This window comes from Vanacampus margaritifer, chromosome 2 (assembly GCF_051991255.1).
Source record: "Vanacampus margaritifer isolate UIUO_Vmar chromosome 2, RoL_Vmar_1.0, whole genome shotgun sequence".
Classification (NCBI taxonomy): Eukaryota; Metazoa; Chordata; class Actinopteri; order Syngnathiformes; family Syngnathidae; genus Vanacampus; species Vanacampus margaritifer.
In genome coordinates, this window is record NC_135433.1 from 51,978,826 (window position 1) to 52,006,135 (window position 27,310).

Genomic DNA, 27,310 nt, shown 5'->3' on the forward strand with positions numbered 1-27,310 from the left:
GCAAATAAAGATCGAAAGGAGACTGATGCTCTGGCGACTAGTTTGGTTAAATTACAGCTGGCAAAGTTGCATGGTGAGGCAAAACAAGAAAAGGTCAAACAAAAACAAATGTATCAAACTCCAGTGGGGGCTGGACGGGGCCGAGGCCAAGGGTTCCGTGGTGGATACAGAGGGCGTGGTCGTGGCGCCCCCCCAGGAAGGGGGCGGACTGGGTTCGCTCCAGGGACTTGCTTCACTTGTGGGTCCCCTGATCACTGGGCACGAGATTGTCATGGCAACCCATCACCACCAGGGGCGGAGCAGCAGAACCAACAAGCAGGGCCACCACACCAAAGGGGGCCGCAGCAGCCCCGCCCGTGGCCACAGCCGAATCCACAGGGGCAGTATTACCAAGCTGACCCGTGGTACGGCCCAGACGAATAGGGGGGCCTGAGAAGCTCGGGAAGCACTGGCCAGGCAGAGCCAATGCTTCAGTTGACAGTGGCGGACACTCCGGTCCAGATGTTGGTGGACACTGGAGCAACACATTCATCGATCAACATGCCACTGCCAAGTACAGCGTTGTCGAAACGAGTTACAACGTTGGTCGGCTTCTCGGGACGTCCTCAGACTCTGCCCTTTACTCGGCCATTGAAAACGGAAATCACAAACACCGGACAGAAACTATATCATTCATATGTTCATGCAAAGGACACACCCATCAATCTGATGGGCAGAGACATGTTGTCAGCATTGAGAGCCCAGATATTGTGCGGCGAGAAGGGACTTACAGTGACATTTCCTGACGGACAGGTTCTGGAATGCTCCCAGCCTGTGACACCTCGGGGTCAGTGGTTGATGGCACCACTCCCCACAGTACCGGAGACGGCACGAATCTACTGGGCGAGATTGAATCCTGAGACTCCATTTGGGGGAGGAGTCTACTCCACGTACCTCTTGTGGAAACCGTGGATCCAGGCATTGGCACCGTACCACCCCCCAGTGGATCCATTGCATTGCACTCTATATTATGATAGAGAATCAGATGACATATATAGAGATGCATTTGAAGAAGTTGAGGGAGATGATTGGACATTACAATCACCATGCATCTTTGTGGGCCCCGAGGGGGTGGCAGCATATGTACAGTTGTCGCCAGAGCAAGAACAATGGTATCGAATGAGTGAGGAAGGTTTGCCTCACGTGTCACTGGCTGTGTCGCCAGGCCATGAGCCCTGCCAATTGGGGCCCATGGTGAAACAATTAACACAACAACATGATTGGATGATGACTGAGATTCCAGATGTGTGGCATTCGGCCGCAACCAAAAGTTACAGGATAATGGTAAAAATGGTAGATGAGTCAGACCTTAAATTGGTCTTCCTGGACCGCCATCATGGGCGGGAACAGACAGACCATGAGTCTGCACAGGCGATGCTGGATCAAATGCCACAGACCTTGTGGTCACAGGGTCCATTTGATGTTGGTTGTTGTCATACGGTTCAGCCGATCCAATTGGAAATTGATTGCTCCAGTCCGGTTCGCCGTCCTCAATATTGATGGCCGAAGGAAGCAGACGAAGGTATGGAGAAGACAGTGGCAGGATTGTGGGATGCAGGGGTGTTGGAAACGTCGGCGTCCTCTTGGAACACACCTCTGAGGCCAGTCCAGAAGGCTGATGGGGTGACATGGAGGATGGCCCATGATTTGCGGCCAGTGAATGACATAACTATAACTCCAGTTTTGCCAGTTCCTGACCCCCATCGCATCCTGTCCTCCCTGGATCCTCAGAAACAGTGGTATACGGTAATTGATTTGGCGAATGCATATTTCTGTTTACCACTGGCTGAGTCAATACGACACGTGTTTGCATTTTCTTATAAAGGGGTGAAATTGCAGTACAAACGACTCCCACAGGGCTTCAAGAATTCACCGGGACTCTTTAATCAGGTATTGAAGGCCTTATTATTTTCATGTGAACTACCCCAAGGCTCAGTGCTCCTGCAGTATGTGGACGATCTCCTCATTGCAGCTGAAACATCCAACCAGTGTGTGGAAGCCACACGAGCAGTGCTGTTGAAGCTTGCTGGCCTGGGCTTCAAAGTGTCAAGGAAAAAGTTACAGTGCTGTCGTAAGTCTGTGGTTTTTCTGGGGCGTGTCATCACACCAGCTGGTTTGGCTATGTCCCCGGATCACCGCAGCTCCATCTTGCGACACCCACGTCCAGAGACAGTGCAAGACATGCTGTCTTTCTTGGGATTGTGTGGCTACAGCCGAGCCTACATCCCATGTTTTGTGGATAAAACAGCAGGCTTGCGGGCCCTGGTTAAACAACAAGGGGTCCGAAATTTGAAGGCCACATTGCAGTGGACCCCTGGGGATGATGCATTGCTTGTGCAACTGATTCAGGAATTGGCATCAGCAGCAGCTTTGGCTACCCCAGATTACACTAAGGTGTTTCATTTAGATGTGGCCATTAGTGAGAAGACAGTGAATGCGGCATTGTACCAAAGACAGGGGACAAACAGGGCAGTTTAAAGATTGACTGCCCGGACGGGCAGGTCAAGAGAGGGAATGTGACGATGGCGAGAATTGGATCAAAATCGGACTCGGAAGTGTCTGAACAAAAACGACGACAATGCAAATGTTTAACTTTATTGACTATTTTGTTTGCAGGCTTGTGCTTTGTGTGGACTATGTTAGCGTTTGAACATATGGTGCGGGATGATAGAAGTGATGGAACGAAAGGAGAACGAGTGATGGTGTATCATTCCTGTAATGGAACGGTATGGTATGAAGCAGAGCAAGATGGTGGTAAGACGCTGACACAGACACAACAACTACTGTTAAATCTGAAGTGTAAACAACCGACACAGGTGAACACTTGGGTGACAATTTTCAACTGGACTCAACAATGGCTTGATTTGTTAGATAAATTGGACAATTATCAACCACAGTACCAGGACTGGTCCTTGGTACGCCCACAGGAACCTAGAAGGAGAAGAGAGGTAAAGTCAAAAAATAAGTGGGAGAAAAAGGGCTACCAGCATTGGATGATAGGCTGGTCATATAATAATTCGGTGAGAATAACAGTGGCCCCTAATACGAAGACCCAAGTAAATATACCAATAAAGGCACTGAGAGGGTTTCGGGAAGCGTGGTATACACCAGTGGAGGCAGTCATGTCACTAGTAACTGGAGACATGTTCCCTGGTTACTGGTGGTATATGACAGCACATGTGACAATGAGGGGATGGGATTCCGTGGTTACCACACAGGCGGGTGATTATTGGACACCGTCAAAGAATAAAATTGCTAAGTATTTCCATAATAAGATTCTCCCAAGAAAAGAAGGGGAGATATTGAAATTAACAATTGCAATGGGTAATAAGTCAATTGCGTCACCACACCAAGAAGTGTTAGTGCTAAACACATCATGTTGGGGGTTTAAGTTGTGGGCATATTCGTCTGGAAAAGATCCATATTTTCCAATTATCATTTGTGAGAATGGGACTATGATAAAAGGGGAAGCACCGGTAGTAAATAATTATACCCGTCGAACGGGTACCACGGCCAAAACAATGACGACAGTGGATGACTGGTTTATGAGTCACACAGGTATTTCTATGGTCACTAATAATTGGCTCCTGATGGCTGAACAGGCCGCTAAGAATACTAACGAGGATTGTTTGGTATGTTTAGGTGCAAGACCAGTTTTGAAAATCATGGCAGCAACTGTTGTATCCAAAACCTGTCTCTTTGGTTTCCTGTATAACAAAACTCTCCAAGGAAAGTGCAGCCAATTGGATTCGGCCTTTCCACTGACAAATATGGAAAAGCAAACGCCCATTTTTGACATCCATGTTGCACAACAAAATTTTACCTGCCTAAAGTTACATGGGAGTGGCCCTGGGATTGGAAACATCCAGGAGTCATGGTGTAATGAAAATGTGTCTTTGCCAGCAGGAATACCTCTCGCTCGGGCTGATGTTTGGCTGTGGTGTGGAGAGAGAGTGTTGTACGATAGGCTTCCCCCCAATGCCTCAGGTAAGTGCGCCCTAGTAATGCTGAACATGCCAATTAGTGTGACAGCATTAGACATGGCTAGGATAAATTGGGAAGGAGTTAGACAGTGGGGAAGAATCCCCTTCCTTGGGAGGAAGAAAAGGGACATGCAAGAATGGTTGAATGCAGGAGACCCCACATACATAGATGCAATTGGAGTTCCGAGAGGGGTCCCTGATGAATACAAATTGGTGGATCAAGTGGCGGCAGGATGGGAGAGTATTTTTCTGTTTATTACAGTAAACAAAAATGTGGACCGGATTAATTATGTCCACTATAATGTCCAACGATTGGCGAACAGGCAGTGCACGAGCAATTAGCAGCCACGTCTCTTATGGCATTCCAAAATAGAATGAGTTTAGATATGGTGTTAGCTGAAAGAGGAGGAGTGTGTGGTATTTTTGGGGAGCAGTGTTGTACTCTGATCCCCAACAATACATCTCCTGATGGTCGCCTTACTAAGGCATTGGAGGGTCTGCGCACGCTAAGTAATAAAATGAAAGAGCATTCAGGCGTGGACACCAGTTGGTACTCTGACTGGTTAAACGTCTTTGGCAAATATAAAAGCTTGATTGCATCAGTATTGATTTCTATCGCAATGTTTGCCGCTATCATGGTGTTATGTGGATGTGGATGTTGCTGTATTCCATGTATCAGATCATTAACTGTTAGGACAATCGAACGCACGTTGGGGCCACTAGCGCCAGGTGGTCAGTATATGATGATCCCTCAGAAGGACCCCCAGGAAGCGGAGACAGCTGTGGCCCTCCGGGAGTCCGGGATGTGAGTATGTGAAAGTGGCCTCAGGGATCTGAGGCCATGAGAGAGAATGAAATTTTATACTGATTTTCTACTAGAATGAAAGTTTATACTGATTTTCTACTAGAATGAATTTTTTTTTACTAATTTTTAGTTGTTTATTGATTTTTAGCTCATGTTTAACAATAAAAAACAAGGTATTCGAGTGATGACCTCAGTCGTCTGAGGTCATGAGAGGGAATAAAGGAATATAAGAGTTTGTGTGAATGGGGGTGAAATACAGGATGTGTGATGCAAGTGGGGGTTGCAGGAATGGAATGTTTCAGAACAAAGGATGCTAATTGCAAGGGGAGATGCAGAGCCGCGATAAGCTCAAAGTATGTTGTAAATCACATTTGTTTTACACCGGGGGGGAAAAGTACAATACAGGACAAGCCATCCAGTGACGCTGCGGATGAAGATCGGCCAATGAAAAGCAAGCTAAAGTTAAACTGCAGAAAACACGTAGCCAATAGAATAATGTCAGGATGCCTTTGTTTCTGTGTCATTTAAATACTGTGTAGTATAACTATTCACTGGGGCAACTCGGATGAGACTACGTCGGCTGCTTGAGACAGAGACGTATAGAATTGTAGTGATAGGGACCCGGGACCTCAGCTGTTTTGTATTAGATTTGAGTGTTAGGAATAAATCCAATCGTGTGTGAAAATGCCGGCTTCCTGATACCTTTCTATTGCAGAACGAGCACGCTATTGTTGGATGGGTGATAGTTTGGTAAGGTCACAAATTGGAGTCAGATTATTAACTTGAGTTTATATTAATATAGAAATAAATTCCAACACTGCGCATGTTCGAATCCTGCCGACAACGCAATTACTTTCTGGAATTTTGCTCTCTATATTCTCTTGGCTTCACTTGCGTCAAAATGAATAGTAATGTCAAGGTGTGACTGGGTCCTTAGCAAATTGGGACTTCTGATCAAATTGAAGTCTGCGTTCAAACCCCACTCTTAACCAAGTACTGTTAAAAGTGTGTCTGTTGACTTGATTTCTCAGAATTTACTAAGAGACTAGACTTAAAGGTCTGAGGCCATCTGTGGTCTGCAAGAGGTGCTGTTTCCTTCAGAACTCTTCCCTATAACGGATCTATTCAGAAAGCACTAGATTTAATATTAAAGCTACATGCGCAAGGTTGTCGTGGCCGAGTGGTTAAGGCGATGGACTAGAAATCCATTGGGTCTCCCCTTGTAGGTTCGAATCCTGCCAACAACTAGTGTGTTTTGTGTAATTTATCTCTCTTTCTAGTCTATTTCGTTAAAGTATGTGAGCATTTCTATGTGGTATACGCCACGGAGGAGACAGGACCTCCGACTTCTGTGTGTCTCAGACGTGCTGTTTCCGGTTGCTGTTTGTGACGTGTGGGCTATCACTGGTGTTAATGCTAAGTTCTTAAGTGTCAAGTGTTCCAAGGTGCTAGACAATGTGTACTTCCTTCCACTGTGTATTGGGAATTTTGAACTCCCAAGAAAGGTATAGGTTCAAGCAAAAGTCTTGTCAGTTCCTTTTGAACATGAGTATGGACTTTTGGTGCTGTTTCCAGTTGCTGTTTGCGACGTGGGCTGGCACAAGTGTAAATGCTAAGTTCTTAATTGTCAGCCTGGTCAAGTGTTCTAAGGTGCTAGACAAGGTGTACTTCCTTCCACTGTGTATTGGGATTTTTGGTCTCCCAAGAAAGACATAGGTTCGAGTTAAAGTCTTGTCATTTCATCTGAACATGAGTATGGACTCAGCAGTACTTAACTGACCAGATTATTGCATTTTAGCTTCCCAAGAAATACAGATTGTTACAACTCAGCATAGACGAGTACTCTTGGCCACCTGACAAAAGATGACTCCTTCCACAGCAAATTGGGATTCCTGCCTCCAAATGAAGGCATGGGCTCAAAACGCATAGCGGAAAAGTACTTCTGGATGCATTTTGGCTAAGACCAGACTGTTGTAGGTTTTGTTTCCCATGATTTTAATGTTTTTGCAAGTCAGGGTGGCCGAGTGGTCTAAGGCGCCAGACTCAAGATATGCATCTTTCCTCAGTGGTTTGGGCTTTCTGGTCTCTAAATAGAGGCGACGGTTCAAATCCCACTCCTGACAAGGTATTTTCAACATGTGTGTTTTTTTATTCGGCTCTGGACACTTGTCCTACAGACGAGAATGCAGGTTTTACAGTAATCATTGGATTGTGTGGTCATCATGTTGTAAGCATTGAAATTAGCTGCTTGTTCCTAAAACCTGATTCTGTAAAGACTAGTAGACGCAATAAGTTGGTTTGTAATGACCCCGACAAGCCCTTTTGACCAAAGTCAGTGCGAGCCCTAATATCGAATTACTTAGTAAGTAGATGGTGATTGTGACATGCATGGAACAGAATGACAGCCAATCAAGAAGCCAACTGAAGCTCATACTGTTCCCGAAATGTAGAGGGACAAGCACTGGTGTTAACCCTAATGTTAGCATTATAAGCAATAATAGTAAGTTGTCGTGGCCGAGTGGTTAAGGCGATGGGCTTGAAATCCATTGGGGTCTCCCTGCGCAGGTTCAAATCCTGCCGACAACGCAATTACTTTGTGGAATTTTGCTCTCTATTTTCTCTTGGCTTCACTTGCGTCAAAATGAATCGTAATGCCAAGGTGTGACTGGGTCCTTAGCAAATTGGGACTTCTGATCAAATTGAAGTCTGTGTTCAAACCCCACTCTTAACCAAGTACTGTTAAAAGTGTGTCTGTTGACTTGATTTCTCAGAATTTACTAAGAGACTAGACTTAAAGGTCTGAGACCATCTGTGGTCTGCAAGAGGTGCTGTTTCCTTTGGAACTCTTCCCTATACGGATCTTTTCAGCAAGCACTAGTTTTAATATTAAACCTACATGCGCAAGGTTGTCGTGGCCGAGTGGTTAAGGCGATGGACTAGAAATCCATTGGGGTCTCCTCTCGTAGGTTCGAATCCTGCCGACAACGAGTGTGTCTTGTGTAATTTAGCTCTCTGTCTAGTCTATTTTGTTAAAGTATGTGAGCATTTCTATGTGGTATACGCCACGGAGGAGACAGGACTTCCGACTTCTGTGTGTCTCAGAGGTGCTGTTTCCGGTTGCTGTTTGTGACGTGTGGGCTATCACTGGTGTTAATGCTAAGTTCTTAAGTGTCAAGTGTTCCAAGGTGCTAGACAATGTGTACTTCCTTCCACTGTGTATTGAGAATTTTGGTCTCCCAAGAAAGGTATAGGTTCAAGCAAAAGTCTCTTCAATCCCTTTTGAACATGAGTATGGACTTTTGGCGCTGTTTCCGGTTGCTGTTTGCGACATGTGGGCTAGCACTGGTGTTAATGCTGAGTTCTTAAGTGTCAGCCTGGTCAAGTGTTCTAAGGTGCTAGACAAGGTGTACTTCCTTCCACTGTGTATTCGGATTTTTGGTCTCCCAAGAAAGGTATAGGTTCGAGTTAAAGTCTTGTCAATTCATTTGAACATGAGTATGGACTCAGCAGTACTTAACAGACCAGATTATTGCATTTAGCTTCCCAAGAAATACAGATTGTTACAACTCAGCATAGACGAGTACTCTTGGCCACCTGACAAAAGGATTTCTGCCTCCAAATGAAGGCATGGGCTCAAAACGCATAGCGGAAAAGTACTTCTGGATGCATTTTGGCTAAGACCAGACTGTTGTAGGTTTTGTTTCCCATGATTTTAACGTTCTTGCAAGTGAAGGAATATTAAATTACTATATTTGTTTGGGGTTTGTCTGATCCAATCTTCCTAGGAAACCCTTATGATGGTAGATAATGATTAATCAAATATTTTACCATGATATTTACTGTTGTAGATTTTAGCATAAATGTGCTCTTTGTCGTACATCAAATTTCTGTATTTTTAACGCTGGTTTCTTATTATAGCAGTGTAAATCATTTAAAAACAACATCATCTTAACTCAGAACTACTCATGTCCGGCCGGGCCATGAACAGTCTGAGAAGAGATCTATACTTATACCTTAAATAAACACTGCAGTTCATTTTTAACAACTTGTCTCATGAAAAAATGTCACCCAGGTGTGTCAATGTTCCTTCCACACCTAAATGGCATATTCCATGGGCTCTAGAAATTATACGTTTCAATCGTTTCTGAGATGGAACATACTTACCGTATTTCTGCTATAAGGGTCGTCTTTTGTCATCTTTGTAGAACTTACGTTTCCTCCAAGTCAAATCCTCCCCATTCGCTGCCTGTAAAATTCCTCACACCAAACTTCATTCTCACATCAGACTTCCTTTTGATACACAGACAGACCAGTCATTCTCACATCAGACAGACCAATCATTCTCACATCAGACTTCCTTTTCAACAAACTCAGACAGACCAATCATTCCCCCATCTGATAAAGATCAATTTTGATCATTTCAGACCTGAATGTGAAAACTGCAGCCGCTTCCAAATTGCTGCTTAAAAAAAAAAACAGACACCTTGTGTCCTGTAGATTAGAAAAACAACCAAATTGTGACAATTTGGCCAACACCAGAACTATAAAAAGATCTCCAGCTGAGCTAGCCAGGAGCCATAAAAACAAAAGCCTTTGAGGCAAGAGTTTGTAATGTAAATTTGAATCCTGTAGATTAGAAAAACAACCAACTTAAGCAGATGTAAATTAAGATACTGCAGCGGAGGACTTTTAGGGTCAGGAAGAGATGAGAAAAAGATTTAAAATAACCCCATTAATCTATTGCAGGTCACGAATCTTCCAAATATCTGCCATTTCAACTAATAAAAGAAATGAGTTATAATCAGAAAAACAAAACAAAATCCCTACTTTACACCAACCAAAAAGTATTCTTAAAATGCTAACTAACCTCACCTCTTCTACAGAGTAGTGGGGGCTTTGTAAAAACACAGCAGGGAACTTTGCAGATCATGACCCAATTAAAAATCAGTGCTGCGACCTAAATCAAAAATTAAAAATTTAACCAGCAAATTCGCCGTAAGTGTTCCATATCTGAGTCCACTTCTGAGAAGCCAAAGTTATAAAAGAGAAATGGGGAAAAAAAATAGAAGGCCAAATTCAACAAGCATCGAACAACGGAAAATATAGTATTTAAGGATTAGAATGAATTTTGTACTGCGTTGCTATAGATCACATCTCCTTTCTGACATAGTACAGAGTGCAAATGTCTACAAACAGAATACAACATACGACCTCAGGCACCAAACTCAGATGATTCCAGAACTTTGAGTCCACAACTGTAGTTCATATTCCTTCCTGTCCTTGTCGATAGCAGTTTATGCAGGGCAAAGTTCAAAGCGGGCACTGGGCTTTGTGTACTGGAGTTCTCAGGAAAAGTTCATCATGGCAGAATCGATGGTTATCCTGTCTGCTCAAAAAGTTGCTGGACATTATGCTCAAACAATGCATAAGAGTCATTGAACAGTCACAGGACGAGCGGATTTACAGTGTACCATCCTTTTTGCAGTCCGTGTGGTCACTTCCCCCCCAAAAGTGACCATTGTTCAGTTCGCCGTCCACTCTGAACATCAAGCATAGCAGGAGAATGCTGTTCATTCCATTTCCAGCACTTTTTGGTTGAGTCACCCAAGTGAAACACCTTTCAGTCAAAGATTGAACCTGCCCGAAACATTTATACACTCGGAACAGACAGAGGGAGATGAGATCATAGCAAGAGAACACTGCTTGTTGTCATTTAATTTCCAATAAAAAATTTCCCCAAAATATTTTGTTTTTCAAACTATTTTTAATTGATTAATTTATTTAATTTTGTGGTTTTATTTGAATTTGATCACTACACTATAGCAAGTAGTAGTACTATATTTACGCATATGTCTACCATAGACATCTTCATTACGTGTTACCTCAAATTTAAGAAAATGTGACAGCTGTCAGTCACCCTGGCCACTTGGATGGAAGTCCTTTCCAGACTTCTAGAATGGGACTCAGATAAAGACAAAGGTTAAATCATTTTCACACCTATGAATAAGTTATCAGAGATGCAGGGGAAATATAAAAATCAAAAATGAAAAGTCTATTTCAATTAAAATTTGGTTTTATTACTTATTCAACTATATTAAAAGTTGGTTTTATTACTCATTCAACTATAAAAAACACAGATCTGATTTTAACAATTTGATTTTACCAGATTAGTATTAGAAGACCCCTGCTATTCACACACACAACAGACTACAAGTCTCCCAAATGGAGACAATGGAAGAGAGGACTAAACGTATCACACCCCCCTGTCCTTTTTTATCTAGTTTAATTTAATTTTAACAGACAACAGTACAAATCACCACCTTCTTAAAACAGCAGCTCACGACCCCCATCCTTTCAAAATATGCAGATTTCCTGCTACCATTCTTTTTCACCCTTTTTTGAGGACAAAGAAACTGGAGAGAGAGGAAATTTTTTCCACCTCTTTTCCATTGAAATCTACTCTTTTCCTCTTCCTACAAAACGCCATTCATATACATCCTATCTTATCTCGCTCATTTTTTGGAGACACAAAATACCTGCCTTCCAACAAACTCAGTCCTTCTTTCACTTACTGTAACTTCAGTTTCCTCTCCCTTGTCATAAAGGCATTGAGGAGAAAAAACACAAAAACAAGAAGAAATCAAATCCCCCCTTTAAACTCACAATTCACACATGCTTCACATATTCATGGTTTCAACTCACCAAACTAGACCCAGACACAAACAACACAAACTCCTCAACTTAATTCAGTGGCGTCTCAGTTGTTGAACCACAGACGAACACAAACCTCTCCGAAGTGCGCACTCATTTGTAAAATACACCGTTTATTCGTCTAATAATAACTTCACCACGTACTTATAGCTCAAATGTCGACTATTCGCGCACAATCCATCGCAACGTTACGGCTGCGACACAGACACGTCGCGCACAATTTAAAACAAACAACGAAAAAACGCGTGGCCACAACACACCATGGAGCTTAACAAACAAACAAACGCGTTCACTCAACAATTCATTTCTAAGCCAAGAGCTCTCGCTTGGTTCAAATTTTCCCCCCGGGTCATCTTTCACAGTCAACACTTCATCCAATTTATGTTCCAATTTCTTAACAGATGCGGCTGCCCGCAGCTAACTCATCCTTAGCCTTAAAAACAGATTCGTACGGTAGCATCTTACCAAAAACTCATCTCCTGCGCAAAACTCGTACGCTGTCAGAGCCGCTAGCTTAGCATCAGTTTCCTCATTCTCAAAATCACTTAACACCGCCATCTGCGCAACTTTCACAGAGCTATCCAACGCTAACATTCTAGCACAAACCAACATTTGGCTCACGACCCCACACCGTCTAACTTTTCTTCCATTCGAAGAAACTTATAGAAGTGTTTTTCACGGAGGTAATCAGCGTCTGGCGCTGTTTACACAATCAAATTCCACAAACACACCACATTTTACAACGGTGAGAACCAACCACTATCACAATTCGTGCGCATTCATACATTTAAAAGAGTTTCATACTTACGTTGACGCTGTGGTGGAAATGCGTCCAGCATCATGAACTCACAGTTCGCTTAGCGACCAATTCTGACTCTCGACCGGAAGTCTATGCAAACCTCCTTAGTTACGGTCAATTTTTTCGTCCATAATATGTAGTAATTAGTCGTTTTTAATATTTATAAAGTCAGTGACGTCTCACTTATTATACTGCGATATCCATCCATCCATCCATTTTCTTGACCGCTTTTCCTCACAAGGGTCGCGGGGGTGCTGGAGCCTATCCCAGCTGGCTTCGGGCAGTAGGCAGGGTACACCCTGAACTGGTTGCCAGCCAATCACAGGGCACACAGAGACAAACAACCATACTCACAATCACACCTATGGACAATTTGGAGTGTTCGATTAACCTGCCATGCATGTCTTTGGAATGTGGGAGGAAACCGGAGTACCCGGTGAAAACCCACGCAAGCACGGGGAGAACATGCAAACTCCACCCAGGAAGGCCGAAGCCCGGACTCGATCTCACATCCTCAGCACTGGGAGGCAGACGTGCTAACCAGTCAGCCACCGTGCTGCCCTACACTGCGATATAACAGATCAAAAGTATTCTCATTAATCCCCCCCAAAAAAATATTTTTCTTTTTTTTTTTTTTTTCAGACAAACACAAACAAGACAAAAACGAAACAGATATTAAATACCTTTTGCGCGACTTCAACAAATATATCCGGATCTTCACGGGTGGCTATATCACACAGCTCTGAACCGAAAAAAAACGGCAGGCTTCCTATTATATCAATCCACGCACCGTAGCGAACTACGCGACATACGGGCGTTTAGCTCAGCAAACACTACGCGTGATCAGCGCGAGCTGCTTATTTCACAACACACATCCGCAACACATAGTGCGATCACCACTAGCTGCTTATAACACCACAACAACAGAATCAGCCTATTCCTCCGTGGTACTCAATGTCACATGCCGTTTTAAACGGCGAAGCGCTTCGACTTGACGTCACTTCCGTAAACACGGGGCATTTTTATGCGCGACTTAATATTTTCCCGGCTTCTTATTTAACACAACATACACACACCGAGGAATTATGTCCCTCGGTTCAGTAATTCCACACAGCACACACCTTGTTAACACACAGGCGGCTAATCCACTCCGCACTCCCAGTATCTTATATACTGACGGCTTATTCATACGAAGAAATAAAAACACAAACCACCGCGGAAAAAACTCCCATGCATGGTTCAATGTCGTAGTAATTTTCAAAATCGAGGACTTTCCGTCCCACCGTAAGAAATATTACTACAACCCCCCTAACTTGTTCACAGATCCCAAATACAACTTAGCACAGACGAAATGCAACCGTATTGATCCTAAACAACCAGAATTTCTCTACGTGGATAAAATGTCCACTCACCTTGTTAATATTTTTGCGCTTTAGAAATCCGGTGTTCAGGATCAATCACAGCTGTTGAAAAAACGTCTCAATAAGTCCACGTCGGCGTCACCATTTTGAAGGAATATTTTGATTACTATTTTAAGTGTAATCTTTGCGTGTCCAAAATAATTGTATTCAGGATCTGATGAAGAAGTTTTCTTGCAAGAATTTATTTAGAGGCCTCTAAAGACACAGTCAGAATATCACATCAGAATGCAACGTGATGATTCCAAGTGTGTGACAATTTACAGAACATCGACACATTTATACAAAAAAGCTAAAAGGTTCCTCCTCCTGGCTCATGATTGAACAAAGGGCAGACATGTCATCTCCTAGATTGAACAAAGGTGTAAGGTTGATGGTAAACAGACATCTTTATACAGTTCCCTTTCTTGATTGGGGGAACAGAAGTAATCAAAATCTGACCCCAGACCTTCAGTCCCTAAGTGTCAAGAAACTCTGACAACATCATGCACATTGCCCCTCCAACAGCATTGAGGGTACAAAGATCAAATAAAGTTCACAAAATCACCATCCCACTGTATTCTTTTAAACACTCATGATTATATCACATTGATATGCCTATAAGTAAATTCAAAAACAGTAAAACATCAAATTGAAAATGTTAAATGTCCTCACAAGTCAGGTTGGCCGAGTGGTCTAAGGCGCCAGACTCAAGATATGCATCTTTCCTCAGTGGTTTGGGCTTTCTGGTCTCTAAATAGAGGCGTGGGTTCAAATCCCACTCCTGACAAGGTATTTTCAACATGTGTGTTTTTTTATTCGGCTCTGGACACTTGTCCTACAGACGAGAATGCAGGTTTTACAGTAATCATTGGATTGTGTGGTCATCATGTTGTAAGCATTGAAATTAGCTGCTTATTCCTAAAACCTGATTCTGTAAAGACTAGTAGACGCAATAAGTGGGTTTGTAATGACCCCGACAAGCCCCTTCTGACCAAAGTCAGCGCGAGCCCTACCATCGAATTACTTTGTAAGTAGATGGTGATTGTGACATGCATGGAACAGAATGACAGCCAATCAAGAAGCCAACTGAAGCTCATACTGTTCCCGAAATGTAGAGGGACAAGCACTGGTGTTAACCCTAATGTTAGCATTATAAGCAATAATAATAATAATAAGTTGTCGTGGCCGAGTGGTTAAGGCGATGGACTTGAAATCCATTGGGGTCTCCCTGCGCAGGTTCAAATCCTGCCGACAAGGCAATTACTTTGTGGAATTTTGCTCTCTATTTTCTCTTGGCTTCACTTGCGTCAAAATGAATAGTAATGTCAAGGTGTGACTGGGTCCTTAGCAAATTGGGACTTCTGATCAAATTGAAGTCTGTGTTCAAACCCCACTCTTAACCAAGTACTGTTAAAAGTGTGTCTGTTGACTTGATTTCTCAGAATTTACTAAGAGACTAGACTTAAAGGTCTGAGACCATCTGTGGTCTGCAAGAGGTGCTGTTTCCTTCGGAACTCTTCCCTATACGGATCTATTCAGCAAGCACTAGTTTTAATATTAAACCTACATGCGCAAGGTTGTCGTGGCCGAGTGGTTAAGGCGATAGACTAGAAATCCATTGGGGTCTCATCTCGTAGGGTCGAATCCTGCCGACAACGAGTGTGTCTTGTGTAATTTAGCTCTCTGTCTAGTCTATTTTGTTAAAGTATGTGAGCATTTCTATGTGGTATACGCCACGGAGGAGACAGGACTTCCGACTTCTGTGTGTCTCAGAGGTGCTGTTTCCGGTTGCTGTTTGTGACGTGTGGGCTATCACTGGTGTTAATGCTAAGTTCTTAAGTGTCAAGTGTTCCAAGGTGCTAGACAATGTGTACTTCCTTTCACTGTGTATTGAGAATTTTGGTCTCCCAAAAAAGGTATAGGTTCAAGCAAAAGTCTTGTCAATCCCTTTTGAACATGAGTATGGACTTTTGGCGCTGTTTCCGGTTGCTGTTTGCGACATGTAAGCTGGCACTGGTGTTAATGCTGAGTTCTTAAGTGTCAGCCTGGTCAAGTGTTCTAAGGTCCTAGACAAGGTGTACTTCCTTCCACTGTGTATTGGGATTTTTGGTCTCCCAAGAAAGGTATAGGTTCGAGTTAAAGTCTTGTCAATTCATTTGAAGATGAGTATGGACTCAACAGTACTTAACTGACCAGATTATTGCATTTAGCTTCCCAAGAAATACAGATTGTTACAACTCAGCATAGACGAGTACTCTTGGCCACCTGACAAAAGATGACTCCTTCCACAGCAAATTGGGATGTCTGCCTCCAAATGAAGGCATGGGCTCAAAACGCATAGCGGAAAAGTACTTCTGGATGCATTTTGGCTAAGACCAGACTGTTGTAGGTTTTGTTTCCCATGATTTTAATGTTCATGCAAGTCAGGATGGCCGAGTGGTCTAAGGCGCCAGACTCAAGATATGCATCTTTCCTCAGTGGTTTGGGCTTTCTGGTCTCTAAATAGAGGCGTGGGTTCAAATCCCACTCCTGACAAGGTGTTTTCAACATGTGATTTTTTTTTTTATTCAGTTCTGGACACTTGTCCTCCAGACGAGAATGCAGGTTTTACAAGTAATCATTGGATTGTGTGGTCATCATATTGTAAGCATTGAAATTAGCTGCTTGTTCCTAAAACCTGATTCTGTAAAGACTAGTAGACGCCATAAGTGGGTTTTTAATGACCCTGACAAGCCCCTTCTGACCAAAGTCAGCGCGAGCCCTACCATCAATTACTTTGTAAGTAGATGGTGATTGTGACATGCATGGAACAGAATGACAGCCAATCAAGAAGCCAACTGAAGCTCATACTGTTCCCGAAATGTAGAGGGACAAGCACTGGTGTTAACCCTAATGTTAGCATTATAAGCAATAATAATAAGTTGTCGTGGCCGAGTGGTTAAGACGATGGACTGGAAATCCATTGGGGTCTCCCTGCGCATGTTCGAATCCTGCCGACAACGCAATTGCTTCCTGGAATTTTGCTCTCTATATTCTCTTGGCTTCACTTGCGTCAAAATGAATAGTAATGTCAAGGTGTGACTGGGTCCTTAGCAAATTGGGACTTCTGATCAAATTGAAGTCTGTGTTCAAACCCCACTCTTAACCAAGTACTGTTAAAAGTGTGTCTGTTGACTTGATTTCTCAGAATTTACTAAGAGACTAGACTTAAAGGTCTGAGACCATCTGTGGTCTGCAAGAGTTGCTGTTTCCTTCGGAACTCTTCCCTATACGGATATATTCAGCAAGCACTAGTTTTAATATTAAACCTACATGTGCAAGGTTGTCGTGGCCGAGTGGTTAAGGCGATGGACTAGAAATCCATTGGGGTCTCGTCTCGTAGGGTCGAATCCTGCCGACAACGAGTGTGTCTTGTGTAATTTAGCTCTCTGTCTAGTCTATTTTGTTAAAGTATGTGAGCATTTCTATGTGGTATACGCCACGGAGGAGACAGGACTTCCGACTTCTGTGTGTCTCAGAGGTGCTGTTTCCGGTTGCTGTTTGTGACGTGTGGGCTATCACTGGTGTTAATGCTAAGTTCTTAAGTGTCAAGTGTTCCAAGGTGCTAGACAATGTGTACTTCCTTCCACTGTGTATTGAGAACTTTGGTCTCCCAAAAAAGGTATAGGTTCAAGCAAAAGTCTTGTCAATCCCTTTTGAACATGAGTATGGACTTTTGGCGCTGTTTCCGGTTGCTGTTTGCGACATGTGGGCTGGCACTGGTGTTAATGCTGAGTTCTTAAGTGTCAGCCTGGTCAAGTGTTCTAAGGTCCTAGACAAGGTGTACTTCCTTCCACTGTGTATTGGGATTTTTGGTCTCCCAAGAAAGGTATAGGTTCGAGTTAAAGTCTTGTCAATTCATTTGAAGATGAGTATGGACTCAACAGTACTTAACTGACCAGATTATTGCATTTAGCTTCCCAAGAAATACAGATTGTTACAACTCAGCATAGACGAGTACTCTTGGCCACCTGACAAAAGATGACTCCTTCCACAGCAAATTGGGATTTCTGCCTCCAAATGAAGGCATGGGCTCAAAACGCATAGCGGAAAAGTACTTCTGGATGCATTTTGGCTAAGACCAGACTGTTGTAGGTTTTGTTTCCCATGATTTTAACGTTCATGCAAGTCAGGATGGCCGAGTGGTCTAAGGCGCCAGACTCAAGATATGCATCTTTCCTCAGTGGTTTGGGCTTTCTGGTCTCTAAATAGAGGCGTGGGTTCAAATCCCACTCCTGACAAGGTGTTTTCAACATGTGATTTTTTTTTTTATTCAGCTCTGGAAACTTGTCCTCCAGACGAGAATGCAGGTTTTACAAGTAATCATTGGATTGTGTGGTCATCATGTTGTAAGCATTGAAATTAGCTGCTTGTTCCTAAAACCTGATTCTGTAAAGACTAGTAGACGCCATAAGTGGGTTTTTAAGGACCCTGACAAGCCCCTTCTGACCAAAGTCAGCGCGAGCCCTACCATCGAATTACTTTGTAAGTAAATGAAGATTGTGACATGCATGGAACAGAATGACAGCCAATCAAGAAGCCAACTGAAGCTCATACTGTTCCCGAAATGTAGAGGGACAAGCACTGGTGTTAACCCTAGTGTTAGCATTATAAGCAATAACAATACGTTGTCGTGGCCGAGTGGTTAAGCCGATGGACTTGAAATCCATTGGGGTCTCCCTGCGTATGTTCGAATCCTCCCGACAAGGCAATTACTTTCTGGAATTTTGCTCTCTATATTCTCTTGGCTTCACTTGCGTCAAAATGAATAGTAATGTCAAGGTTTGACTGGGTCCTTAGCAAATTGGGACTTCTGATCAAATTGAAGTCTATGTTCAAACCCCACTCTTAACCAAGTACTGTTAAAAGTGTGTCTGTTGACTTGATTTCTCAGAATTTACTAAGAGACTAGACTTAAAGGTCTGAGGCCATCTGTGGTCTGCAAGATTTGCTGTTTCCTTCGGAACTCTTCCCTATAACGGATCTATTCAGCAAGCACTAGTTTTATTATTAAAGCTACATGCGCAAGGTTGTCGTGGCCGAGTGGTTAAGGCGATGGACTAGAAATCCATTGGGGTCTCCCCTCGTAGGTTTGAATCCTGCCGACAACGAGTGTGTTTTGTGTAATTTAGATCTCTCTTTCTAGTCTATTTCGTTAAAGTATGTGAGCATTTCTATGTGGTATACGCCACGGAGGAGACAGGACTTCCGACTTCTGTGTGTCTCAGAGGTGCTGTTTCCGGTTGCTGTTTGTGACGTGTGGGCTATCACTGGTGTGTGTTAATGCTAAGTTCTTAAGTTTCAAGTGTTCCAAGGTGCTCGACAAGGTGTACTTCCTTCCACTGTGTATTGGGAATTTTGAACTCCCAAGAAAGGTATAGGTTCAAGCAAAAGTCTTGTCAATCCCTTTTGAACATGAGTATGGACTTTTGGCGCTGTTTCCGGTTGCTGTTTGCGACATGTGGGCTGGCACTGGTGTTAATGCTGAGTTCTTAAGTGTCAGCCTGGTCAAGTGTTCTAAGGTCCTAGACAAGGTGAACTTCCTTCCACTGTGTATTGGGATTTTTGGTCTCCCAAGAAAGGTATAGGTTCGAGTTAAAGTCTTGTCAATTCATTTGAAGATGAGTATGGACTCAACAGTACTTAACTGACCAGATTATTGCATTTAGCTTCCCAAGAAATACAGATTGTTACAACTCAGCATAGACGAGTACTCTTGGCCACCTGACAAAAGATGACTCCTTCCACAGCAAATTGGGATTTCTGCCTCCAAATGAAGGCATGGGCTCAAAACGCATAGCGGAAAAGTACTTCTGGATGCATTTTGGCTAAGACCAGACTGTTGTAGGTTTTGTTTCCCATGATTTTAACGTTCATGCAAGTCAGGATGGCCGAGTGGTCTAAGGCGCCAGACTCAAGATATGCATCTTTCCTCAGTGGTTTGGGCTTTCTGGTCTCTAAATAGAGGCGTGGGTTCAAATCCCACTCCTGACAAGGTGTTTTCAACATGTGATTTTTTTTTTTATTCAGCTCTGGAAACTTGTCCTCCAGACGAGAATGCAGGTTTTACAAGTAATCATTGGATTGTGTGGTCATCATGTTGTAAGCATTGAAATTAGCTGCTTGTTCCTAAAACCTGATTCTGTAAAGACTAGTAGACGCCATAAGTGGGTTTTTAAGGACCCTGACAAGCCCCTTCTGACCAAAGTCAGCGCGAGCCCTACCATCGAATTACTTTGTAAGTAAATGAAGATTGTGACATGCATGGAACAGAATGACAGCCAATCAAGAAGCCAACTGAAGCTCATACTGTTCCCGAAATGTAGAGGGACAAGCACTGGTGTTAACCCTAGTGTTAGCATTATAAGCAATAACAATACGTTGTCGTGGCCGAGTGGTTAAGCCGATGGACTTGAAATCCATTGGGGTCTCCCTGCGTATGTTCGAATCCTCCCGACAAGGCAATTACTTTCTGGAATTTTGCTCTCTATATTCTCTTGGCTTCACTTGCGTCAAAATGAATAGTAATGTCAAGGTTTGACTGGGTCCTTAGCAAATTGGGACTTCTGATCAAATTGAAGTCTATGTTCAAACCCCACTCTTAACCAAGTACTGTTAAAAGTGTGTCTGTTGACTTGATTTCTCAGAATTTACTAAGAGACTAGACTTAAAGGTCTGAGGCCATCTGTGGTCTGCAAGATTTGCTGTTTCCTTCGGAACTCTTCCCTATAACGGATCTATTCAGCAAGCACTAGTTTTATTATTAAAGCTACATGCGCAAGGTTGTCGTGGCCGAGTGGTTAAGGCGATGGACTAGAAATCCATTGGGGTCTCCCCTCGTAGGTTTGAATCCTGCCGACAACGAGTGTGTTTTGTGTAATTTAGATCTCTCTTTCTAGTCTATTTCGTTAAAGTATGTGAGCATTTCTATGTGGTATACGCCACGGAGGAGACAGGACTTCCGACTTCTGTGTGTCTCAGAGGTGCTGTTTCCGGTTGCTGTTTGTGACGTGTGGGCTATCACTGGTGTGTGTTAATGCTAAGTTCTTAAGTTTCAAGTGTTCCAAGGTGCTCGACAAGGTGTACTTCCTTCCACTGTGTATTGGGAATTTTGAACTCCCAAGAAAGGTATAGGTTCAAGCAAAAGTCTTGTCAATCCCTTTTGAACATGAGTATGGACTTTTGGCGCTGTTTCCGGTTGCTGTTTGCGACATGTGGGCTAGCACTGGTGTTAATGCTGAGTTCTTAAGTGTAAGCCTGCTCAAGTGTTCTAAGGTGCTAGACAAGGTGTACTTCCTTCCACTGTGTATTGGGATTTTTGGGCTCCCAAGAAAGGTATAGGTTCGAGTTGAAGTCTTGTCAATTCATTTGAACATGAGTATGGACTCAGCAGTACTTAACAGACCAGATTATTGCATTTAGCTTCCCAAGAAATACAGATTGTTACAACTCAGCATAGACGAGTACTCTTGGCCACCTGACAAAAGATGACTCCTTCCACAGCAAATTGGGATTTCTGCCTCCAAATGAAAGCATGGGTTCAAAACGCATAGCTGAAAAGCACTTCTGGATGCATTTTGGCTAAGACCAGACTGTTGTAGGTTTTGTTTCCCATGATTTTAATGTTCTTGCAAGTCAGGGTGGCCGAGTGGTCTAAGGCGCCAGACTCAAGATATTCATCTTTCCTCAGTGGTTTGGGCTTTCTGGTCTCTAAATAGAGGCGTGGGTTCAAATCCCACTCCTGACAAGCTATTTTCAACATGTGTGTTTTTTTTTCGGCTCTGGACACTTGTCCTACAGACGAGAATGCAGGTTTTACAGTAATCATTGGATTGTGTGGTCATCATGTTGTAAGCATTGAAATTAGCTGCTTATTCCTAAAACCTGATTCTGTAAAGACTAGTAGACGCAATAAGTGGGTTTGTAATGACCCCAACAAGCCCCTTCTGACCAAAGTCAGAGCGAGCCCTACCATCGAATTACTTTGTAAGTAGATGGTGATTGTGACATGCATGGAACAGAATGACAGCCAATCAAGAAGCCAACTGAAGCTCATACTGTTCCCGAAATGTAGAGGGACAAGCACTGGTGTTAACCCTAATGTTAGCATTATAAGCAATAATAGTAAGTTGTCGTGGCCGAGTGGTTAAGGCGATGGACTTGAAATCCATTGGGGTCTCCTCTCGTAGGTTCAAATCCTGCCGACAACGAGTGTGTCTTGTGTAATTTAGCTCTCTGTCTAGTTTTTTTTGTTAAAGTATGTGAGCATTTCTATGTGGTATACGCCACGGAGGAGACAGGACTTCCGACTTCTGTGTGTCTCAGAGGTGCTGTTTCCGGTTGCTGTTTGTGACGTGTGGGCTATCACTGGTGTTAATGCTAAGTTCTTAAGTGTCAAGTGTTCCAAGGTGCTAGACAATGTGTACTTCCTTCCACTGTGTATTGAGAATTTTGGTCTCCCAAGAAAGGTATAGGTTCAAGCAAAAGTCTTGTCAATCCCTTTTGAACATGAGTATGGACTTTTGGCGCTGTTTCCGGTTGCTGTTTGCGACATGTGGGCTAGCACTGGTGTTAATGCTGAGTTCTTAAGTGTCAGCCTGGTCAAGTGTTCTAAGGTGCTAGACAAGGTGTACTTCCTTCCACTGTGTATTGTGATTTTTGTTCTCCCAAGAAAGGTATAGGTTCGAGTTAAAGTCTTGTCAATTCATTTGAACATGAGTATGGACTCAGCAGTACTTAACAGACCAGATTATTGCATTTAGCTTCCCAAGAAATACAGATTGTTACAACTCAGCATAGACGAGTACTCTTGGCCACCTGACAAAAGATGACTCCTTCCACAGCAAATTGGGATTTCTGCCTCCAAATGAAAGCATGGGTTCAAAACGCATAGCTGAAAAGCACTTCTGGATGCATTTTGGCTAAGACCAGACTGTTGTAGGTTTTGTTTCCCATGATTTTAATGTTCTTGCAAGTCAGGGTGGCCGAGTGGTCTAAGGCGCCAGACTCAAGATATGCATCTTTCCTCAGTGGTTTGGGCTTTCTGGTCTCTAAATAGAGGCGTGGGTTCAAATCCCACTCCTGACAAGGTATTTTCAACATGTGTATTTTTTTATTCAGCTCTGGACACTTGTCCTACAGACGAGAATGCAGGTTTTACAGTAATCATTGGATTGTGTGGTCATCATGTTGTAAGCATTGAAATTAGCTGCTTGTTCCTAAAACCTGATTCTGTAAAGACTAGTAGACGCAATAAGTGGGTTTGTAATGACCCCGACAAGCCCCTTCTGACCAAAGTCAGCGCGAGCCCTACCATCGAATTACTTTGTAAGTAGATGGTGATTGTGACATGCATGGAACAGAATGACAGCCAATCAAGAAGCCAACTGAAGCTCATACTGTTCCCGAAATGTAGAGGGACAAGCACTGGTGTTAACCCTAATGTTAGCATTATAAGCAAAAATAATAAGTTGTCGTGGCCGAGTGGTTAAGCCGATGGACTTGAAATCCATTGGGGTCTCCCTGCGTATGTTCGAATCCTCCCGACAAGGCAATTACTTTCTGGAATTTTGCTCTCTATATTCTCTTGGCTTCACTTGCGTCAAAATGAATAGTAATGTCAAGGTTTGACTGGGTCCTTAGCAAATTGGGACTTCTGATCAAATTGAAGTCTATGTTCAAACCCCACTCTTAACCAAGTACTGTTAAAAGTGTGTCTGTTGACTTGATTTCTCAGAATTTACTAAGAGACTAGACTTAAAGGTCTGAGGCCATCTGTGGTCTGCAAGAGTTGCTGTTTCCTTCGGAACTCTTCCCTATAACGGAGCTATTCAGCAAGCACTAGTTTTATTATTAAAGCTACATGCGCAAGGTTGTCGTGGCCGAGTGGTTAAGGCGATGGACTAGAAATCCATTGGGGTCTCCCCTCGTAGGTTCGAATCCTGCCGACAACGAGTGTGTTTTGTGTAATTTAGATCTCTCTTTCTAGTCTATTTCGTTAAAGTATGTGAGCATTTCTATGTGGTATACGCCACGGAGGAGACAGGACTTCCGACTTCTGTGTGTCTCAGAGGTGCTGTTTCCGGTTGCTGTTTGTGACGTGTGGGCTATCACTGGTGTGTGTTAATGCTAAGTTCTTAAGTTTCAAGTGTTCCAAGGTGCTCGACAAGGTGTACTTCCTTCCACTGTGTATTGGGAATTTTGAACTCCCAAGAAAGGTATAGGTTCAAGCAAAAGTCTTGTCAATCCCTTTTGAACATGAGTATGGACTTTTGGCGCTGTTTCCGGTTGCTGTTTGCGACATGTGGGCTAGCACTGGTGTTAATGCTGAGTTCTTAAGTGTAAGCCTGGTCAAGTGTTCTAAGGTGCTAGACAAGGTGTACTTCCTTCCACTGTGTATTGGGATTTTTGGTCTCCCAAGAAAGGTATAGGTTCGAGTTGAAGTCTTGTCAATTCATTTGAACATGAGTATGGACTCAGCAGTACTTAACAGACCAGATTATTGCATTTAGCTTCCCAAGAAATACAGATTGTAACAACTCAGCATAGACGAGTACTCTTGGCCACCTGACAAAAGATGACTCCTTCCACAGCAAATTGGGATTTCTGCCTCCAAATGAAAGCATGGGTTCAAAACGCATAGCTGAAAAGCACTTCTGGATGCATTTTGGCTAAGACCAGACTGTTGTAGGTTTTGTTTCCCATGATTTTAATGTTCTTGCAAGTCAGGGTGGCCGAGTGGTCTAAGGCGCCAGACTCAAGATATTCATCTTTCCTCAGTGGTTTGGGCTTTCTGGTCTCTAAATAGAGGCGTGGGTTCAAATCCCACTCCTGACAAGCTATTTTCAACATGTGTGTTTTTTTTTCGGCTCTGGACACTTGTCCTACAGACGAGAATGCAGGTTTTACAGTAATCATTGGATTGTGTGGTCATCATGTTGTAAGCATTGAAATTAGCTGCTTATTCCTAAAACCTGATTCTGTAAAGACTAGTAGACGCAATAAGTGGGTTTGTAATGACCCCAACAAGCCCCTTCTGACCAAAGTCAGAGCGAGCCCTACCATCGAATTACTTTGTAAGTAGATGGTGATTGTGACATGCATGGAACAGAATGACAGCCAATCAAGAAGCCAACTGAAGCTCATACTGTTCCCGAAATGTAGAGGGACAAGCACTGGTGTTAACCCTAATGTTAGCATTATAAGCAATAATAGTAAGTTGTCGTGGCCGAGTGGTTAAGGCGATGGACTTGAAATCCATTGGGGTCTCCTCTCGTAGGTTCGAATCCTGCCGACAACGAGTGTGTCTTGTGTAATTTAGCTCTCTGTCTAGTTTTTTTTGTTAAAGTATGTGAGCATTTCTATGTGGTATACGCCACGGAGGAGACAGGACTTCCGACTTCTGTGTGTCTCAGAGGTGCTGTTTCCGGTTGCTGTTTGTGACGTGTGGGCTATCACTGGTGTTAATGCTAAGTTCTTAAGTGTCAAGTGTTCCAAGGTGCTAGACAATGTGTACTTCCTTCCACTGTGTATTGAGAATTTTGGTCTCCCAAGAAAGGTATAGGTTCAAGCAAAAGTCTTGTCAATCCCTTTTGAACATGAGTATGGACTTTTGCCGCTGTTTCCGGTTGCTGTTTGCGACATGTGGGCTAGCACTGGTGTTAATGCTGAGTTCTTAAGTGTCAGCCTGGTCAAGTGTTCTCAGGTGCTAGACAAGGTGTACTTCCTTCCACTGTGTATTGTGATTTTTGTTCTCCCAAGAAAGGTATAGGTTCGAGTTAAAGTCTTGTCAATTCATTTGAACATGAGTATGGACTCAGCAGTACTTAACAGACCAGATTATTGCATTTAGCTTCCCAAGAAATACAGATTGTTACAACTCAGCATAGACGAGTACTCTTGGCCACCTGACAAAAGATGACTCCTTCCACAGCAAATTGGGATTTCTGCCTCCAAATGAAAGCATGGGTTCAAAACGCATAGCTGAAAAGCACTTCTGGATGCATTTTGGCTAAGACCAGACTGTTGTAGGTTTTGTTTCCCATGATTTTAATGTTCTTGCAAGTCAGGGTGGCCGAGTGGTCTAAGGCGCCAGACTCAAGATATTCATCTTTCCTCAGTGGTTTGGGCTTTCTGGTCTCTAAATAGAGGCGTGGGTTCAAATCCCACTCCTGACAAGCTATTTTCAACATGTGTGTTTTTTTTTTTCGGCTCTGGACACTTGTCCTACAGACGAGAATGCAGGTTTTACAGTAATCATTGGATTGTGTGGTCATCATGTTGTAAGCATTGAAATTAGCTGCTTATTCCTAAAACCTGATTCTGTAAAGACTAGTAGACGCAATAAGTGGGTTTGTAATGACCCCAACAAGCCCCTTCTGACCAAAGTCAGAGCGAGCCCTACCATCGAATTACTTTGTAAGTAGATGGTGATTGTGACATGCATGGAACAGAATGACAGCCAATCAAGAAGCCAACTGAAGCTCATACTGTTCCCGAAATGTAGAGGGACAAGCACTGGTGTTAACCCTAATGTTAGCATTATAAGCAATAATAGTAAGTTGTCGTGGCCGAGTGGTTAAGGCGATGGACTTGAAATCCATTGGGGTCTCCTCTCGTAGGTTCGAATCCTGCCGACAACGAGTGTGTCTTGTGTAATTTAGCTCTCTGTCTAGTTTTTTTTGTTAAAGTATGTGAGCATTTCTATGTGGTATACGCCACGGAGGAGACAGGACTTCCGACTTCTGTGTGTCTCAGAGGTGCTGTTTCCGGTTGCTGTTTGTGACGTGTGGGCTATCACTGGTGTTAATGCTAAGTTCTTAAGTGTCAAGTGTTCCAAGGTGCTAGACAATGTGTACTTCCTTCCACTGTGTATTGAGAATTTTGGTCTCCCAAGAAAGGTATAGGTTCAAGCAAAAGTCTTGTCAATCCCTTTTGAACATGAGTATGGACTTTTGCCGCTGTTTCCGGTTGCTGTTTGCGACATGTGGGCTAGCACTGGTGTTAATGCTGAGTTCTTAAGTGTCAGCCTGGTCAAGTGTTCTCAGGTGCTAGACAAGGTGTACTTCCTTCCACTGTGTATTGTGATTTTTGTTCTCCCAAGAAAGGTATAGGTTCGAGTTAAAGTCTTGTCAATTCATTTGAACATGAGTATGGACTCAGCAGTACTTAACAGACCAGATTATTGCATTTAGCTTCCCAAGAAATACAGATTGTTACAACTCAGCATAGACGAGTACTCTTGGCCACCTGACAAAAGATGACTCCTTCCACAGCAAATTGGGATTTCTGCCTCCAAATGAAAGCATGGGTTCAAAACGCATAGCTGAAAAGCACTTCTGGATGCATTTTGGCTAAGACCAGACTGTTGTAGGTTTTGTTTCCCATGATTTTAATGTTCTTGCAAGTCAGGGTGGCCGAGTGGTCTAAGGCGCCAGACTCAAGATATTCATCTTTCCTCAGTGGTTTGGGCTTTCTGGTCTCTAAATAGAGGCGTGGGTTCAAATCCCACTCCTGACAAGCTATTTTCAACATG

The 27,310-nt window shown here is 43.2% G+C and overlaps 22 non-coding genes across 22 annotated transcripts; all 22 read left to right on the forward strand.

The window, feature by feature from the left end:
- Nucleotides 1-5,993: 5,993 nt before the first annotated feature.
- Nucleotides 5,994-6,074, forward strand: trnas-aga (transfer RNA serine (anticodon AGA)). Its single transcript has one exon. It is a non-coding gene; the product is annotated as a tRNA-Ser (tRNA).
- Nucleotides 6,075-7,331: 1,257 nt separating this feature from the next.
- On the forward strand, nt 7,332-7,413 carry trnas-uga (transfer RNA serine (anticodon UGA)). Its single transcript has one exon. It is a non-coding gene; the product is annotated as a tRNA-Ser (tRNA).
- Nucleotides 7,414-7,732: 319 nt separating this feature from the next.
- On the forward strand, nt 7,733-7,814 carry trnas-aga (transfer RNA serine (anticodon AGA)). The gene has a single exon. It is a non-coding gene; the product is annotated as a tRNA-Ser (tRNA).
- A 6,597-nt stretch (nt 7,815-14,411) lies between these two features.
- trnal-caa (transfer RNA leucine (anticodon CAA)) lies at nt 14,412-14,524 on the forward strand. Its single transcript has 2 exons — nt 14,412-14,449; nt 14,479-14,524. It is a non-coding gene; the product is annotated as a tRNA-Leu (tRNA).
- A 388-nt stretch (nt 14,525-14,912) lies between these two features.
- trnas-uga (transfer RNA serine (anticodon UGA)) lies at nt 14,913-14,996 on the forward strand. The gene has a single exon. It is a non-coding gene; the product is annotated as a tRNA-Ser (tRNA).
- A 317-nt stretch (nt 14,997-15,313) lies between these two features.
- trnas-aga (transfer RNA serine (anticodon AGA)) lies at nt 15,314-15,395 on the forward strand. Its single transcript has one exon. It is a non-coding gene; the product is annotated as a tRNA-Ser (tRNA).
- Nucleotides 15,396-16,159: 764 nt separating this feature from the next.
- trnal-caa (transfer RNA leucine (anticodon CAA)) lies at nt 16,160-16,272 on the forward strand. The gene is made up of 2 exons: nt 16,160-16,197; nt 16,227-16,272. It is a non-coding gene; the product is annotated as a tRNA-Leu (tRNA).
- A 385-nt stretch (nt 16,273-16,657) lies between these two features.
- trnas-gga (transfer RNA serine (anticodon GGA)) lies at nt 16,658-16,739 on the forward strand. The gene has a single exon. It is a non-coding gene; the product is annotated as a tRNA-Ser (tRNA).
- Nucleotides 16,740-17,058: 319 nt separating this feature from the next.
- On the forward strand, nt 17,059-17,140 carry trnas-aga (transfer RNA serine (anticodon AGA)). Its single transcript has one exon. It is a non-coding gene; the product is annotated as a tRNA-Ser (tRNA).
- Nucleotides 17,141-17,904: 764 nt separating this feature from the next.
- On the forward strand, nt 17,905-18,017 carry trnal-caa (transfer RNA leucine (anticodon CAA)). Its single transcript has 2 exons — nt 17,905-17,942; nt 17,972-18,017. It is a non-coding gene; the product is annotated as a tRNA-Leu (tRNA).
- A 788-nt stretch (nt 18,018-18,805) lies between these two features.
- Nucleotides 18,806-18,887, forward strand: trnas-aga (transfer RNA serine (anticodon AGA)). The gene has a single exon. It is a non-coding gene; the product is annotated as a tRNA-Ser (tRNA).
- A 770-nt stretch (nt 18,888-19,657) lies between these two features.
- Nucleotides 19,658-19,770, forward strand: trnal-caa (transfer RNA leucine (anticodon CAA)). The gene is made up of 2 exons: nt 19,658-19,695; nt 19,725-19,770. It is a non-coding gene; the product is annotated as a tRNA-Leu (tRNA).
- A 788-nt stretch (nt 19,771-20,558) lies between these two features.
- Nucleotides 20,559-20,640, forward strand: trnas-aga (transfer RNA serine (anticodon AGA)). The gene has a single exon. It is a non-coding gene; the product is annotated as a tRNA-Ser (tRNA).
- A 770-nt stretch (nt 20,641-21,410) lies between these two features.
- trnal-caa (transfer RNA leucine (anticodon CAA)) lies at nt 21,411-21,523 on the forward strand. The gene is made up of 2 exons: nt 21,411-21,448; nt 21,478-21,523. It is a non-coding gene; the product is annotated as a tRNA-Leu (tRNA).
- A 381-nt stretch (nt 21,524-21,904) lies between these two features.
- Nucleotides 21,905-21,986, forward strand: trnas-uga (transfer RNA serine (anticodon UGA)). Its single transcript has one exon. It is a non-coding gene; the product is annotated as a tRNA-Ser (tRNA).
- A 764-nt stretch (nt 21,987-22,750) lies between these two features.
- trnal-caa (transfer RNA leucine (anticodon CAA)) lies at nt 22,751-22,863 on the forward strand. Its single transcript has 2 exons — nt 22,751-22,788; nt 22,818-22,863. It is a non-coding gene; the product is annotated as a tRNA-Leu (tRNA).
- A 784-nt stretch (nt 22,864-23,647) lies between these two features.
- trnas-aga (transfer RNA serine (anticodon AGA)) lies at nt 23,648-23,729 on the forward strand. The gene has a single exon. It is a non-coding gene; the product is annotated as a tRNA-Ser (tRNA).
- Nucleotides 23,730-24,499: 770 nt separating this feature from the next.
- Nucleotides 24,500-24,612, forward strand: trnal-caa (transfer RNA leucine (anticodon CAA)). The gene is made up of 2 exons: nt 24,500-24,537; nt 24,567-24,612. It is a non-coding gene; the product is annotated as a tRNA-Leu (tRNA).
- Nucleotides 24,613-24,993: 381 nt separating this feature from the next.
- Nucleotides 24,994-25,075, forward strand: trnas-uga (transfer RNA serine (anticodon UGA)). Its single transcript has one exon. It is a non-coding gene; the product is annotated as a tRNA-Ser (tRNA).
- Nucleotides 25,076-25,839: 764 nt separating this feature from the next.
- trnal-caa (transfer RNA leucine (anticodon CAA)) lies at nt 25,840-25,952 on the forward strand. The gene is made up of 2 exons: nt 25,840-25,877; nt 25,907-25,952. It is a non-coding gene; the product is annotated as a tRNA-Leu (tRNA).
- Nucleotides 25,953-26,335: 383 nt separating this feature from the next.
- On the forward strand, nt 26,336-26,417 carry trnas-uga (transfer RNA serine (anticodon UGA)). Its single transcript has one exon. It is a non-coding gene; the product is annotated as a tRNA-Ser (tRNA).
- A 764-nt stretch (nt 26,418-27,181) lies between these two features.
- trnal-caa (transfer RNA leucine (anticodon CAA)) lies at nt 27,182-27,294 on the forward strand. Its single transcript has 2 exons — nt 27,182-27,219; nt 27,249-27,294. It is a non-coding gene; the product is annotated as a tRNA-Leu (tRNA).
- Nucleotides 27,295-27,310: the final 16 nt, after the last annotated feature.